Here is a 16,817-nt window from a genome sequence, read left to right as displayed (position 1 = left end):
AGCTGATGTAACGTTTTGGACACCAAAATATGTCAACCTATATTTACCGATGATTTGCAATTTGAAAACTTATCGATTAATAGCGGAAGGATATATCTCTTTGTAACACCATAATCTCCTGGAATAAGGGGTATCCATTTCACAATTCATGGATGTATTGATTTTATTATAAGATGTCTGTTGATTAATGTTACATAGGTGGTAAAAATGTTACATGTACAATGACACATGTAAGTATAAAGGTATCGTTGTTTACTGTTATGCTCATTCAGTTCATATCAAATAACCAGAATTAATTAATAAATCAATTCAATCGTTATCAAACATACTTATTAAGTACAAAGCTTAAATTTAAATCACTTAAACAAAACACAAGAGTATGATTAGGACTACAATTTGTTTTCGATATTTTAGTCATAAAACCAGATTTTCCCTGATTTTGGTATTTGATTTACTTTTTTATATTTCCTGTCCAAACCTCCAGAGCTCCTTCGTTGTTTATCAATATGACAAGCTTACATCAGTGATCACTTCCTCCTTCATCGAATATTAAGTTTTAAATGCCAAAGTTTTATGCGAATAACTTTCTCAACTAAATTGATCCATATGAATCCGTATTTTAAAGCAATTTATAATGAAATGTAGCCCAAAGATCAGGGGAATTAAATGACAAATTGATCTAATTATCAGACACCTTTTGTCAATATATAATGTAATTTGCTTAGATAAAGTTAATAATTGTCTGAAAATGGGAGCACAGTATTTGATTAATTTGCTATTAAAGGACACTATTGTAGTAAATGATATCTACTAATGAGTGGGGGAAACATTTGAATAAGAATAATAATTTATGAATATTTATATATATTTGTATATCGAATACATCATGACTATTAATATGTTTGCTAAATGCGACATACATACAATCTATAGTGGTAATATTAAACTTACTGGCAATGCTAGTATAGGCATTAGTCATAATATCCATTTTTCATTATATTTGTCAAATTATGGAAATGCTCTTTATTAAAACCTTGCATTGGGGAATGTGAATATCGTTAAGGTCCAGGCACATCCGTGTCAAATAAAGCAGTATAAAGCCGCCTGATATCTATTTTTGATATTGACTTTCCATGAAAAGGATTTTTTTGAATAATTATTAAAAATAATGTTGATTAGGTTGTAGTAGCTCGATCTTTATACCGTCATCTTTGATTCCATCTTTATATAATGTAACTCTATATAATCATGTACTTCATAGATAAATCACATATCTTGCAATATCTAATACGGGTTTCAATGTTTCTATCGCATTTTCATAACCACACCAGGTTCTAATTTTGAGAAATTTCTGATTTCGTTCTAGATGCCGTCATTCGATTTTGCTTATTACGGAAAGGCCCTATAGCGGTCCAAAGCAGTACCGTTTCCCACAGCCCCGATTAGCATGGCGCCGTGCCGTGCCCTTTTTACCTAACGGGGTCTTCCCCGAACACCAACTCTGGGTAGGGTGGGGTGTTTTCATAGGGGTTAAGGTGTGTTGATAGGGAGTTATAGTCTATCTCAGAATTGTTCTCAGTGCAAGATCACAGGTAAATCTCAGGTAAATCAACTCACCAGGTAGGTGATCAGCAAATCAGTAACTGTTATTCTCAAGATGCTGCAGAATGGTGTATAAAACAGAGGCATACTTCAGAAAAAATCGTACTTGCCATGATATTTGAATATAACGTTAAATTATCAACTTGACTTGTATTTGTACACTTTCAAGCTTTATAAGTGTAAATATTTAATAGAAATACTATTCTAGATCATTCAATTTCATCATTTTCTTATACTTTTTATACTTTCTGATTTATTTTAGTTTTCAGATTTAGATTAATATACATTTTTAAAACATCTGTACTAGAATTGTTGAATTTACAGTTTATTATTGATCTATACTTGACTGTGTTTTTTTTTCAGTTTTCAAGGATGAGAATCCTCCTCTTTAATTCAGAGGATTTCGTCTGATTGGGCAATATTTAGGAGAAACAAATAATGTCAGATATGATCTAAAATATCATAAACTGACCCTTTTAAACACTTAGTGGAGGGATTTCTCTTATAAGTGAAGATGTTTCCTCCCTTTGTTGATAGGATCGATCACTTTTTTCATCTATTTTCTGTGATATAAGCTTTTGATCGAGTAAGGCATTAAAACCAGAGACTTAGATATAATATCATATATATATTATACCGAAGTCTCTGTTAAAACTTAATGTATAAGTTGAAAAAAAATATGGAATTAAAGGTAAACTGTATGATTGGTTTGAAGCCTACTTATCTGACAGAAAACAACTCGTATTCATAAACGAATATCAATTACCCGGTAATCTAATGAAAAACCGATAAATGCTTGAGTACCGCAAGGTTCAGTACTTGGTCTTTTCTTTTCCTATTGTTTATAAATGACTTAACAGATAATGTAATATCTTATATAAAAATATTTGCTGATGACACATCTCTATATTGATAATGATGATGACCTTTTACTGACAGTAATACATGCAGAGTTTTTGGATGATGATCTATCGTCAATTTCTTCATGGGCTGATCAAAAAAAGAGCATGGTCGGATTACATCTTTAATATTTGTGAAAAAGTTTCATCAAGACAGAACTTATTACGAACATTGAAACATTAAACATTAAACATAGAATATACAGACATTATTTGGGATACCAGAACGGAACCATTGACTTGATGACATAAGCCGACTCATGATCAGCATCACAGCTGCTGCACCTTGCTTAAATTGGCAGGAACTATTTTGCATATCAATTCAATCAAAAATATTTTATTTTATATAAATCATACAAAATGAAATTGGGTAACAGGCAGTGCCTATATCAACCCTTTCCCTCTTCCACTAGTGTACAACATTTTATACAAATTAAACATTAACAAAACTGTAGTACACAGAACTGTATAATAGTTACAAACGCAATTCGTTATATAAACCTTACTGGAACAATATCTTACAGGAGAATTGGATGCATTATGTTCATTTAATTTTTAACTGTAAAGCGTGTTGTGATTAAAGGACAACTTACATAATTGATAGAGTAACTGTTTTATGTGAACATTTTGAAAGTATGTCTTATGATAATCAACTTATCTTTTAATGAATTGTGATGTTTTACAAGTTAGTCTTTCTAAATATATCTTTTTAGCGATGAGGAGAACTTAACTATAACTTTAACTGATAATGTTGTTTTATTCACATATATTGTTCATAATTTTAGTACATTCGTGTCTCGTAAGCCAATTAACGGCTCGGCATTTTTACTAATGAAGAATATTTTTTTAATTGTAGATGTTGTGTAAAAATGTGTGACATTATTATGCATTATTATTATTATTATGTATATTATCATAGGTATGAGTATAAAAATTACCTGGTTGAAAAGTTACCTGAGTTGGTGGTTAGATTTTGAAACAGACTATAACTAAACTTCAAAGGGTTCCCTACATAAACACCTCCCTTTGTCTTTACCAGAGTTGGTGTTCGGGGAATTCGCCTAACCTAACGCCCTGCCCTGTTTGTCCCCAGTACACTTTTACTAAACTACCAAAATACCAGGCAGTGGCTTGATAATTAAGTAAACAAAAGAGGTGTGACCCACTCCCTGACCGCTGACCAACACCCCAGTGGCCCTAATTAGCAGCCTTGGGCTATTTCCACCTTGGCTTGTGGTGTCATTTTCAGGTCTGTGTATTACGTAAGCTGAAGTCAAGCAGCCGATCGGCAGCCTAGAAAACAATCAGCTGGCCTTTCAATAAGTTTTATGACTACAGCTAGTGAGCAGTACTTCAAAAACAAATACTGCTTACAACTGTAAATGATTTACTCACGTTTTTAATGTTTAATAGGCCTATCTATATCTGATGGATGTCACAAGCTTTGCAATCGTAATGGCCGCCATTTTGGGTGTATTGTAAAAGTAGATCCGGAGGTATTGAATTTCAGGATTTTTACTAATATTCACGTTTTTAAAAATGAAAACGGTATTATTTTTTTAGAATTTTGATGTGAATTTATTTTTAGAAAAGATATATTAATAATAATAAAATTATTAATAGCAAAATAATTAATTTAGATAAATCAAATTAAAAAAGAAATCAATTTTTTTCTTTATCAGATTAAATTAAAATATTTTGAATACTACTCTAACAATTATCTGTATTTTCTTAATTTAGTGCTTGTACATTTAGAACATTATTTTCATTAATTATCCATTATTATGAAACATGTTATCTTATTCAATTCAATACAGTATTTTTAATATTTCAATAAAGATATATATTAAAATAAAGGTAATTGGATTGAAATAAAGGAACACATTTTGCATTTTTTCCCATTCTTTTAATTAATATAAATGAAATTTAGATCTTTCTTGTGAATCAATTATAGTCATGATCATATGATCGGCAGATTACAATTTCCAAAATCATTTTGTTCACTCAGAATAATTAAATAGATGTCCTCATATTACTTAGCAACTCAGAGAGTTTAAAGCATTTAAATGATATTAAGTTGAACCAGAATTAAATAAACAACAAGACAATTTTAAAGATTTTCCCTTGTATTGGAAGTCGTCGATATAACCTTTGTGCCCCTCTGATGGTTATTAATCGCGGTCAAGGTGCCCTTTTCAAAACACAGCACCATGCCTTTTTTTTCCCTGTGGGAAACACTAAGCAGTACCGTTCTTGAAAGAAGAATAACGCATTGTCTGCATTTTCTTTAATCTTTATAATAACTTAAACAAAGAGAGGCATTTTATAATAATGCCATAACGTATTTCTATATAGTATAAAACTACAAACCTTTTCAATGACATTTATCTACTTCATATGAAACTCGAGAGTTGATATATACGTTATTAATGGCATTTTATCAATAACTAGTATATCTATCTGTGTACAACACAATCTGATATAGGTGATTTGTTATGAGTATACATAAATAGTCATAGAATTATGGTTTTTAAATCATTTTGCTAATTGTCGTAACTCTTATTAATCATATATTAAATGAAAGAATATCCGTCTACAATTACGATAAACATCTAATTATGCTAAAACAACTTTGACAAATCACAATTTAAGTTCTATTTTGATGAATTGCAAAATGTACCATAGAACGTCCGAAAGAAAGAAAATGTCAAATAATCATGTCAAAATTTTCAAAATTGATAAAGGATTGAAAAAAGCAAAGGCGATTTATTTCTGAAGAATATAAATATTTAAGATATTCATGTATATACAGAAAATCTCACCAATATTGCATTTTTTATTTACATTGGAATACAGTTTTGTAATTTTGTCCCCCAATAAAATCATAGTTTCATGTAATTGCTTGTTTTGCGACATCATCGGAACAAAAAAAGTTTTAGCGAACATAATTAAGGATTTGGGATTAATTACCCCTGTGCAGAATAATATAAATATCTTCCTGGTAGGTCTAGAAAATGATTCGATTATCTAGTGTATCGTAAAGATGTTTTTTCCGTGTATTTGAAAATTACATAATGAAGACATACATTAAAATTGATGCCCGAAGTGAAAAGAAAAGTCTTATACTCTCATTGTAAAGATTTTACTAAAACATATAAAATACATCTCATGCAACGTTATATAATTATATTAAAACCGAATATAAACATGGTCTTAAAATTAATGTTTGAAGTGATATACAAGAGATCCCAGAGGGATCTTGGCGCCCACCAAAGAATAATCTATGTCTGACAATGGAAAGAGGGATCTTTACCCTGCTTTTCAAACTTTTTCAAACATACTACATATTAAATTTGAGACAGATCGCTTCTGTACTTTCTGAGAAACAGCGATAACATATCAACGATGAAATCCAAGATAGCGGCCGGTAGGCCATCCTGTTGACCAATCAGTCCAAAAAGTACTATGCAACACTAGGGCCGAAAGGGAATCTGCATATGAAATTTCAGACAGATTCCTTCAGTAATTTCTGAGAAATAGCGGTAATCAAAATCCAAGATAGCGGCCAGTCGGCCATCTTAATGGTCGATCAGTCTCAAAATGCAATATGCACAACAAAGGTCCTAGGGAAACATACATATCAAATTTGAGAAAGATTCATTCAATACTTTCTGAGAAATAGCTGTAGCAAGAATTTTTAACGGACGGACGGACGGACGGACGGACGGACCACGGACGAAAGGCGATTTGAATAGCCCACCAATAGGCCCATCATAATCTCATATCAACATATAGAACTTTCATTTTTGAAGATATATGGGATTTAATGTCTGGTGCAAATTGCGTTTTATACCACAAAAATAACAGGCTTTGTGGCTTTCATAATGATCATATCATTTTACTTCACATTTCTGTAACGTTACATAACGATACACAAAATTGAATTTATTCTTTCCCTATCTCACTACATGTATGTATTAACACAGAGATTCTCAACCTGAGAACCATTGAGATAAAGCAGTCTGGTTAAAGGCCTGTTTATTGATATTAAATGGTGCAGCACTGTTGTAAATATTCATGAGTGTGTATATGTAGACCAGTAGCATAACTGGAATTATGATATGTCGTTTATAATGTTTATGAGTATATTTCGTACATGAAATCTACTACAGTATATAGGTTTACACGGAACATGCTTACAACGAATCAATATTTATAACGTAGTATATTGTATTAATTTTCGTCCCCCGTCAATGGTCCTATAAGATGTCTATGATATGTGTATAACGAAATATGTTTCTAACCAAGCGATTTCGTTGGTTTCAGAGGCTAGATAACCGTGTTAAACTATATAGTTAAAGAAAATCATCCGATGGTTTCCTGCTTAATGGGAAGACGACTACATTCTTGAACACATGTACAACGTCGAATAACATACATATGGCATGTTGCCATGTGGATAGAATTTCAATATAAATACTTTATGTCTCACTTGTATGCCTACAATTTCTTTTCATGTCATCGGTGATATTTTTACGCTGTATACTTGCAAAATGATATGGGTGTTTGAAATGGCATTCGCTCATATATTCTCTGGCTTTCCATTGTACTTGTCATTTACTTCAGAAACAACGTATTCAATGAAAAATCTATCGATCCGGGATTTATTCAGACTACTGTATCAAACGGAAAAATTCTTATCAATATTTGATATTCAGATATCAGATAATGAAGTCCCTAACTCATCCAGTTGTTATATACACTATAAATGTAGTTTTTATTTCAGATCTGCTCATTTCATTTGATTGTTTGAAACGCGTGCGTTTCGAAAAATGCTTGTTAAAGAACAAACAATTTCTATATTTTGTGTTATTGATGTACAGTGTATCGTTTGTTATCAAGAATACCATGTAACATACGTAATTGTAAAATACAAGGATGTACTCCACACTGTTAAAACATTGGACTTCTTCTCTCAAGTGCGCTATTGAAATTGGATTTCAATTGCTGTATTCGTGATATTTTCTGTTTTCTTAAATGCTGAATTGCCATACCTAAATATCTATGCACTTGTGCGCTATCGAACCATCTAACATTCAAATAATTTTATAACCGTTTATTTCAATGATCAAAGTACACTATATACACAAACTCGTGTCGTTTGTCTATCACGTAAAATATTGTTTTTAAACATGCATTGTTTAAATATACATAGGTCTTGTATATAAACAAACCCTAAAAAGTACTCAGTTGTATCCAGGGATAGTCGGGCTATTTGTCTGTGTTGCTATGATATCGTGGGGTGATCCGGATAGATAGCTTGTTCTTCTGTTCTTCGTGTTGTGGGTTTTACAACTGTAAGTTTGTTTAGTTTGAATATGAATTCATACACGGAATGAAATCATATATTGCCTTGCATTGTGAATGGTATTATTAGTATCCAGGCGATAATATAAACCCTCCTTCACAATAATAGTAATGAATAATCTACTATTGGTCTACTTCTGTATTGAAAAGAGACCCACACCGTGGTACAATTGTACATTTGACGTTAACTTCATATATCCTATTTAACACACTTTTTTTTCAAGTATCAAGACTTGTCTATTATTAATGGTTTCAACGAATTCTCCTACTGTCATTCATAATGCTGAATACTTAGTGCAAGTGTATTGACATAACGACATGCTTATCCATACTTTTATTCACACGACAAATACAGTTAGTGTAACAGACTTACGAAATGGACGTTTGAGTATCCTTCATTTTATTGGAGGATTTATACAATATAAGAAGGCGTGCAATACTACAATCAGACCTAAAATTGTACTTATAGTTTTAGTAATTCATGAATCAAGAACGAATTGGATATTTACCTGCGATTAACCAGTAGTGTAACAAAATTAAGAATTTTACTATACAACGAAAAGTTATATGTATGATTTTCTTATCACGACTCCATATAGATGAAGTACAATGAATTAAAGCGTAGATTGTATTCTTCCTGGAACACGTCCCGTGGCCAGAAAGGAGATCAACACTGAAAGGGTCGCTGTGTGCTTCGTTAGTTAATTGATATTAAGTTTGATATGAAGATGATTTATTTAAATGCGCATTACAAACAACACTCATTTACAATTGTAGCTCTAACACTTAATGTGGCTTAAGGACACTTTTCAGTATGTGCTGAATTTGGGTTTAACAAGGTGTTAAGATAATAGAATTAGTCCTCTCTCTCACTTTGAGCCGTTTTACGGACACACAGTGATAAGCAAAAACGTGTTTGCATGAAAATACCTTATATGGTCAGTTGCATATTATGTGCTATTAAAACATCTGATTCTTTGGGGTAATTTTAGTGATCAAAGGTCATGGGATGACCTTTCTATTTCAAGTCTCCACAAACTCAATATTAAAGGGAATTTATTACTTTTACATTTGATGCTTTTGAATAATAAGTTTGTGATGTTTAATAAAACAAATGTCAAATTATTATACATAATTGACAGTATCGTTATTAGTATTCTAACATTTCCACCAAAAAAATCATAAAACTTCAATTTATCAACACTGTAGCGTTTGCAGTTAATGTTTACTGATGAAAAACAATCTTTAAATCAACGTCCTCGTATTGTAGATTATAAACGTCCATCTTAATCTTGTGACAGAGTAAAGAAATGGGTCAATTGCAAATGTGATATAAGTATCCCCTAATTAATCTCTGTTAGAGTTAAAATGGAGCCTGTTTTTCTTTTGCTTTGTTTGTTTACTAGTTTTATCCCCTATTGGACTTCCAGCGCTATTCTGAGTCAGAACTACATTTACAATGTATCTAGATTTGAACAGATGTATTGGATATCCTTTGATGTTAATATTTACACATAACAAAGTAATACAACTTGTCATGAGAAAAATATGTTTCATAATTACATAGATGTAGGACAGATTAAGAAGGAAAAGGGTTCAAAACTATGAGCTAAGGTACATCTAAGCCAGTTATGATGGTAGCAATGGGTCCCCTGGTACGTTAGGTTAAGAACATCAGCATTATGTTGAACATTATCAGTTCAATGTAAATATTTGTTATATCTTTTCATTATTTCATTAATTGAAGATTAATCGTTTATGACATCATAATTAACATAAAGATTCAAACATGTAGTCGCATTTGTTAGATTCATATCTTGCAAACAAACGCGTTTCGATAAAATGATCGACTGTGTTTACCACTAATTAGTACAAGTTGGATTAGTGTGTGATTAACACGTCTGCTTTCTTATCGAAAAATATTACGGCACGATTTTATGACGGAAGTCGTCGGTGAAGGAGAAGACGCTTTCTATTCTGGTGCGGCTGGTTCTTTTCCTCCTGTACTTTCGCATAAGTTAAAATATTTATAATCTGCAATCTGTTATCGGTTCTAGCAATTTTAATATGACAACTTATATACGTATGCATCCATTTTGGTTATGTTTATAATTAGTGTTGAAAATACAACTTGTCATGTTGATGAATAAAGCTAGCAAGAAGGCGTTACCATAACGGAGTGGAATATGTGTAAACAAATTCATGGATTTATTGCACAATCTGCAGTTATTTACAGTAAACAATAATAATAAGATTTGTATGGAGGGAAATGCTCCGTGCGTAGTACACGAAAGTTGATGTTGGACATGTGAAGTAGAAAAAAATTCATTTCATATTGGCGTCTTAAGCTATCGTCGTTTATAGATTATCCCTAGACATTCCCCTGGCTTAACATGACCCCGGTAGGGCGGTGAAAACCTCCACTTGTATATAGCGGGTGTTAAACAATTTGGAAAATCAAACACTTGCTATAGAATCACTAGGTGTTTGAGACGGTTGTGTCAACAGGAGAAAACAGGAGCTATTGACATAGGCCGTGAAGTCATGTAAACACACAGCCCAAAGTGGTATACGTCCACCATAAAATTAACAAAATATTTACAATGAAATCAAGAGCGTGGATAAGAAAAGGACAGTGTGTTATTTGGTCTATAGCCGACTTCAATCAATCGCCAACGATTCATTACTTTGTAAAGCGCAGCGATTAAATTTGTCTTATATAGACACGATAAAGGAGACGTCAAGTCACAGAATTAAAAAAACGTGACTTTCAGATAGCATTTATAAAGTATGAAGTTGATCAACGGACATTCCTTAATGGAATGTGGTAGAACGCGAATTACCTGGTCAATACGATGTGCTCTACTGTTAGATATGTGGCACATAATGCTGATTTATTTTCAATAAAATTCAAACGGAACGTGTTGTACAAAATGTAAGGGCAATTATTGAGCAGCAGGTAGGAGTGTTCTGTATTTGTATATTACGGAGTTACCTGCCCTTGCAGGTAGGCTATTTTGATTATGACGTCACGTGTTTGCGAGAGTAACGGTCATACTTTTGAAGGAAATCGGCGTGAGGTTTGCTCAAACGATAATGACGTTAGAATAGCTACATATACCCACAACGGAAGTAACCCTGTAACACATTCGAAATAGATCTGTGATACTCAATATTTTATACTGTTAAGATTAGCTTAAGATGTTCAAAAGTTGAGGTACCAAAGAATCATCCAGGAATCAAATTTTCCAAACCATTGGTTTTATAAACATTTTGAGTGTTTCGTCATCAACCAACTGACGAAAAAAAATGCTATGAAATCATTATGAATACACTATGAATACAACGATATTCGTGCATCATCAAATACCACGCCAGTTTCATATCAATAAAAAATAGCCCCCACGATGTTTTAATGTATAATCTTTAATGTGTTGTTTCTTGATATATAATCAACTAAGGTTAACTTAAATAACTCAATTAAATCTTATTTTAACTATAATTCTTGTATATCGTTTGTCATTTGCAAAAGGATGTCCGACCGGAAGGCGGAAGCGTGAAATAGCGACATTGAGGAGCGACTTTGTCATCACGCTGTTCCATCAATCTCGTTTCTCGTTGTATATGGGTATCAAAACTTTAAATATAATATAATAATCTTTCAATAATTTTGATTTTCATAAATTATTCTAATGTAAATATATGGTTTTAAAATATTTTTTTTGTAATTTTCATAGCGGCTTTGAACAGCAGAAGCTATCTATATATCTTCCGAGGAGCGCTAACGCGCTCTCCACGGGATATGTAGATAGCTTCTGCTATTCATAGCCGCTATGAAAATTAGAAAAATACTTTCAATTCCTATATGAATAAAATTACTATGACATAAACCACCACATAGAATATACGGGACTAAAACGTATAAACGATGTGTTTTGGATATGCTGTTTCGAAAATATTGTCAAATATTTTAAGTCTTCACAGAAGTCGGTTTGTCAGAAATTAACCAGATCGTTTTTACGATGGAGTTTTAAGTACATATCGAGCGCTGCGAAGTGAACATGATGCATCAGCTACGTAACGACAAGCTAATGGTTTTGATCATTTGTCTAGTGACCCAAGGTAAAACCCTTGTTAAATAACCGGTGTTGTCAATAATTTAATTAGCAGACAAATTGTCGTTAACTACATCGAGTGAAAACATGGATTACCACTTAACACTGAAGGCATACCTTTTGTCAATACTAATAACACGTGCTGTTTGTTCGCGAGTATATGTAAAGATTACAAAAAGGACTCATTATGTATGAGTACATTTTACTGGGGAAAATATCCATTAGAGCCAGTTACGGAGTGAACGGTAACTACATTTGGTAAATATCACTACAACAAAAACAAAACCAAAAGAAAACAAACAACCCCTTTCTTAAAGTATAAAACAATAAAAAATAAACAAAATACGAGAGAAAACATAGATGATGATTATAAGCTACGCATTTTTGTTAAAGAATTTTCAATCAATAATGTAGAACAGCAGTAAACTAAAAAAAATGCATTTATGTAAGCAGAAGATGTAACGTCCCAGCACGCAGTTTACAGATTATGAGACGATTGCAAATTATAATCATCATGTTGGAACCTATAGTCTTATGAGTATACATGGTAATGATCCACCTGTCCAATGCTTAACGGTATAGTTAGGGACTAAAACAAGGCAGGGAAAGGACAAATCGACCCACGTTGAATTCCTTCATTACTAAAACATAATAGAAGACGCAACGTTACTTGTTTTAATATTTCTAAATAATGAATAAATATATCATGGGTAGTAGTAGACGAATATACCTGTATAGTCCAAACGCTATGTAACGGTTACTCTATTATGAAAAGTTATTGATGCAGATGATTCTTCTTTTCCTTCATATACTCGTAATCGTGATTGGTATTGTGCTGGGTCATAAAGAGATTCGAAACAAGATGAAGAACGGTATGATGAAAGTGACTTAGTAAGCAACATTACATCATTGATAAGATGAAGGTAATTCACAAGCGGGTTACAAACAAAGGTGTGAATATATACAATGTTATTTGGTCAAAGTATTCTCAGATAGTGGGTGATGGTCCAATAAATTCAATATAGAGTCAGAAATGACTCGGATGTACTTAGTTTTGGGGTACAAACCACTTCAATCTCTTCCTTAGTGTCATGGGTGTCTGTGATATGAATTCTTAGACAAATACGTAGAGAAACTACCATTCAGGGTATCTAGGCATCAGACTTTTATCTACCCAAAGAATGCCTGGGAGGACAAGCCAAACACGGGGATCTGCATTTATTGCCATCTGAACCCGTTTAATATGATAGTACTAGTAGTTTTATAATAGGAATTTCAGGATAATACATGTCTATGAGAAAACTAATGATCATGGACACGATTATTCATCTGGCAGATTTATGGTGTATGTATTGGAAAGATCATAGCTATGTTAAGCCCGTGTTTACTTAAACAGTCTAAGATGCTCCAGAAAGTCATGATTGTGTTGTTTAAAGCCAGTCTTCTTATGTTTAACAGCTTACAGGATATTTAATTTTTGCAAGTATGAAAGCAATAAAGTTTTTAAAAAAATATTTAAAAAAGGTATAAAAAGTAATATAAATATAAATACTTACTGTAAGACTCTTTCAGTTCTGACAATCGCTAGACTTCATAAGCCAATAGGGACTAAAACAATATGAGTTTCCCAGTAAATTGGTTGAAAATATCAAACCAAAGTTTAATCCATAGATCACCATAGTAATTACCGAAGAGTCATAAAGTTAAACATTTTATCAAAACCGTAAAGTCACGATGACAGGACATATTAAGTTGTCAATAACATTACTATTTACTGTAATTGAACATTTTAAGTATCTTTAGATAAAATCATCAAACGATTTAGCTATATAAATATTGCCAATACAAATGTTATATTATAATATAAATCCAATAGCTTACCTATTTAGTTACCTAGTTCTGCCAGATAAATCAGATCGTACTTTATCCGTCCCTTTAAGCGTCCGAATTTTAAATATGTTAGCTATAGATTTCTACTGGGATGACTTTATAAGGCCGTGAGCTGTATAAGCGTGGATTCTGATGGCTGATCCAGGGCTTTTATCCTATATCCTTCGTCAGGTATTTATAAGACCATGAAATAGACCTACCCATGTACAGATCGTGATCTACCGCGCTAAACAGCTGATGATACCACTAAACGCCTACACATATTATCTATGCGGGATAGCAATCTATAATACCCAACTTCCTGCTGATCTACATGAAAAATTAAAAAGAAATCTTTACAAAAAATAACAAAGATCAGTTACACAAAGAGAAAATCAATGCAAAGATCGATAATAAAAAATGAATGTATTTATGAGGAGTACAAAAAATGAGATACATTCCACTGGAAAAGTAAACCTTGATAAATACATATGGCATATAATTTGTTACACTTTTAGTCTAATAATAAAATATGATAAAATGAAATATCTTTTATTTGCAGTTATATCACACTATTCAAAAGAATTTATTCTTACTTCTTCAACCAGTATTCTCCTGTATTTCTGTGTATGAGTAAATTTGATTTTAGTGGAACAACATTATTATTCTTGATTATTCAATTACGACATTTTAGCCTGGTCGAATCGTTTCCTTGTCAATCCATCGCGTTATGAGATAACAAGACAACAAAGACATGTATGTTCAGTGTATTTACCTGCAGACACAGCTTAGTGTTTGGTAAATAGATTAGTAAGGTCAGATCAAATTAAGTATACATTTTGCAGTTTGTTAGATTAAGGCATGATTGACTCTTGCTAAAAAAACCTTAAGATCATTTTATGATTCGTATGGTATACATATGAATGATTAAGTAAGTTTTTGCTTTGTATTTGCATTGTGTATATATATTACGTATTCAACCACAGAAGAGATGGTAAATGTAATGTTAAATTATTTCGATTATAATGGCAGTATGTTTTTTTTGCATTCAATAAACGATTTCGTAGAATAAATTTGAATATATGTTGGCAAGGCATAGGATTACCGTTGATGAGTCACACCTCCCGGTGATTGTGATTTCATATTTTGGTGTATTTTTATTTGATAATTATCGGAAGGTTTGATAAATTGTACTCAGTCCACGTTATTTTAGCATTTCAAATCCCCCGTATTAAACTTTAGCTCATGACGATATGACAACTACAATCCCAGTTAGATTTTGTGAACGAAATACTAATGTAATACTAGGTAACTGCAATAGCCCTCGTCAACGGAACCGTGATACAAGCGATGATAATCTGTAAACGTATACATTTTAGAGCTGATAATATTTTCGATATGTTTAAAAATAGATTTTGCGCTTAAATTGATACGCCAAAAAACTTTAACGCTATCAATATAAAAAATAATGAACATCAACATAACAATATCCAAAACTTTAATCAAGAAAAAATAAAGTTACACAAATGCTGTATCTATAAAAGGACAAATGAAATAGAACCAGAGTCTCCGGAATAGTAAGTGATAACATGCCTTTACTGATACCTGCCACAAACACTATTAGGTCACATTTACAAACGAAAAGCGGTCTTCAACAGTCGCACAACGTATGATATGACTTTTATTTTTGGCCTCGCGATCCTGATTAAGGCATTACGGCTGACCTTATTATAATTACATACAGGCCCAGATCAGGTCAGTGCGCGCTTTGTTATATCCATATATCGACTAACATAACGGGGATTAATTGCGTATAGATTGTAGATTGTATATTAATAATTAGCTCTATATCGATCGAAGTGCTAGTCATTGTACTTGTTTGAAAAATTATTTCATTATACAATATTAAGGGACAGGTAGTCGCTACTTTGTTCATTCACCTACCCATGGGCCCATATCATACATTCACCTACCCATGGGTCCACATCACACATTCAAAATACACCAATGATATCATTCGCAAAAAGAGATTGATGGAAGCAATATGTTAAAAAAAGCAACACACATATATTACATAAAATTCTTGTGATTATCTGTGGATATTATAAATCAGTCTTCTACCGAACACGGCTAATTATAATAGGTTATAAATCATAAATATATAATATAGAAAAAAAAAACAAAAATTTGGGGCAGAGCTTGGACAGAATATTGGATGTTATCGAATTTGATTAAATGTTATAAATGACTTATATTACGAATGCGTGTGTGGCTAAAAAGAATGATACAACGGATACAAAATCGGTAATATTCAGTGTTGTACTTTAGTTGTTGGCTGGAAAAAAGTAGAGACATATACATAAGGATTTTAAACCAAATCTTCCGATGACCATATGTGTATGCAATATCGTTACGTTGGTATACACATATATCAAAAGGAAACACATCGTGATAATCTTGGCTATATCTTTATTCCGATGTATTATTTCATTCATAAAGTTCCTCATTTATCTTAGTATTACTTTTTGACACAAAATCAATCCTTTGAATTTAACATTAAATACCTACATGCCCCATGTCCCGTTTTCACAAACAACATCGATATATTCCACATCTTTTGACCACATGTGTTAAGTCAAAAGTTTTTCATTTGTGTTGCATTATAAAATAATATAAGTATTGCTAGCTTTATGTCTAATTGACTGAATATTTCATTTTCTTAAGAAGTGAAAAACACACTATCTTGAACTTAACGACACAGTACTGAACCGCTGTTAGGTTTACAACAACTGTAATAGCATTACACAAGCAAATCATGCTGTTTGGTGTTTTATTAATTTTATACTGCGATAAAGATTTGATTAAGCTGACAAAACAAACAGGCATTTTTTGAGAGAAGGAATTAAACTTAATGCCTTCGGTCGATAAATGAAAGTACTCTCCTGACGTGGAATTAATTACGGAG

General features: G+C 32.2%; 1 protein-coding gene across 1 annotated transcript in view; it reads right to left on the bottom strand.

The window, feature by feature from the left end:
• Nucleotides 1-14,108, bottom strand: part of LOC138327647 (leucine-rich repeat-containing protein 74A-like) — a 36,000-nt gene extending 21,892 nt beyond the window's left edge. The window contains exons 1-2 of the mRNA XM_069273920.1: nt 13,865-14,108; nt 13,540-13,591 (exon numbers count right to left, since the gene is read on the bottom strand). The gene's annotated coding sequence lies outside the window, so the exon portion shown is untranslated. The remainder of the gene's footprint in view (nt 1-13,539; nt 13,592-13,864) is intronic.
• Nucleotides 14,109-16,817: the final 2,709 nt, after the last annotated feature.

The sequence above is a fragment of the Argopecten irradians genome, chromosome 7 (genome assembly GCF_041381155.1).
Source record: "Argopecten irradians isolate NY chromosome 7, Ai_NY, whole genome shotgun sequence".
NCBI lineage: Eukaryota > Metazoa > Mollusca > Bivalvia > Pectinida > Pectinidae > Argopecten > Argopecten irradians.
The sequence above is the reverse complement of the archived record's forward strand: the minus strand, read 5'-3'. Positions and strand labels throughout refer to the sequence as shown.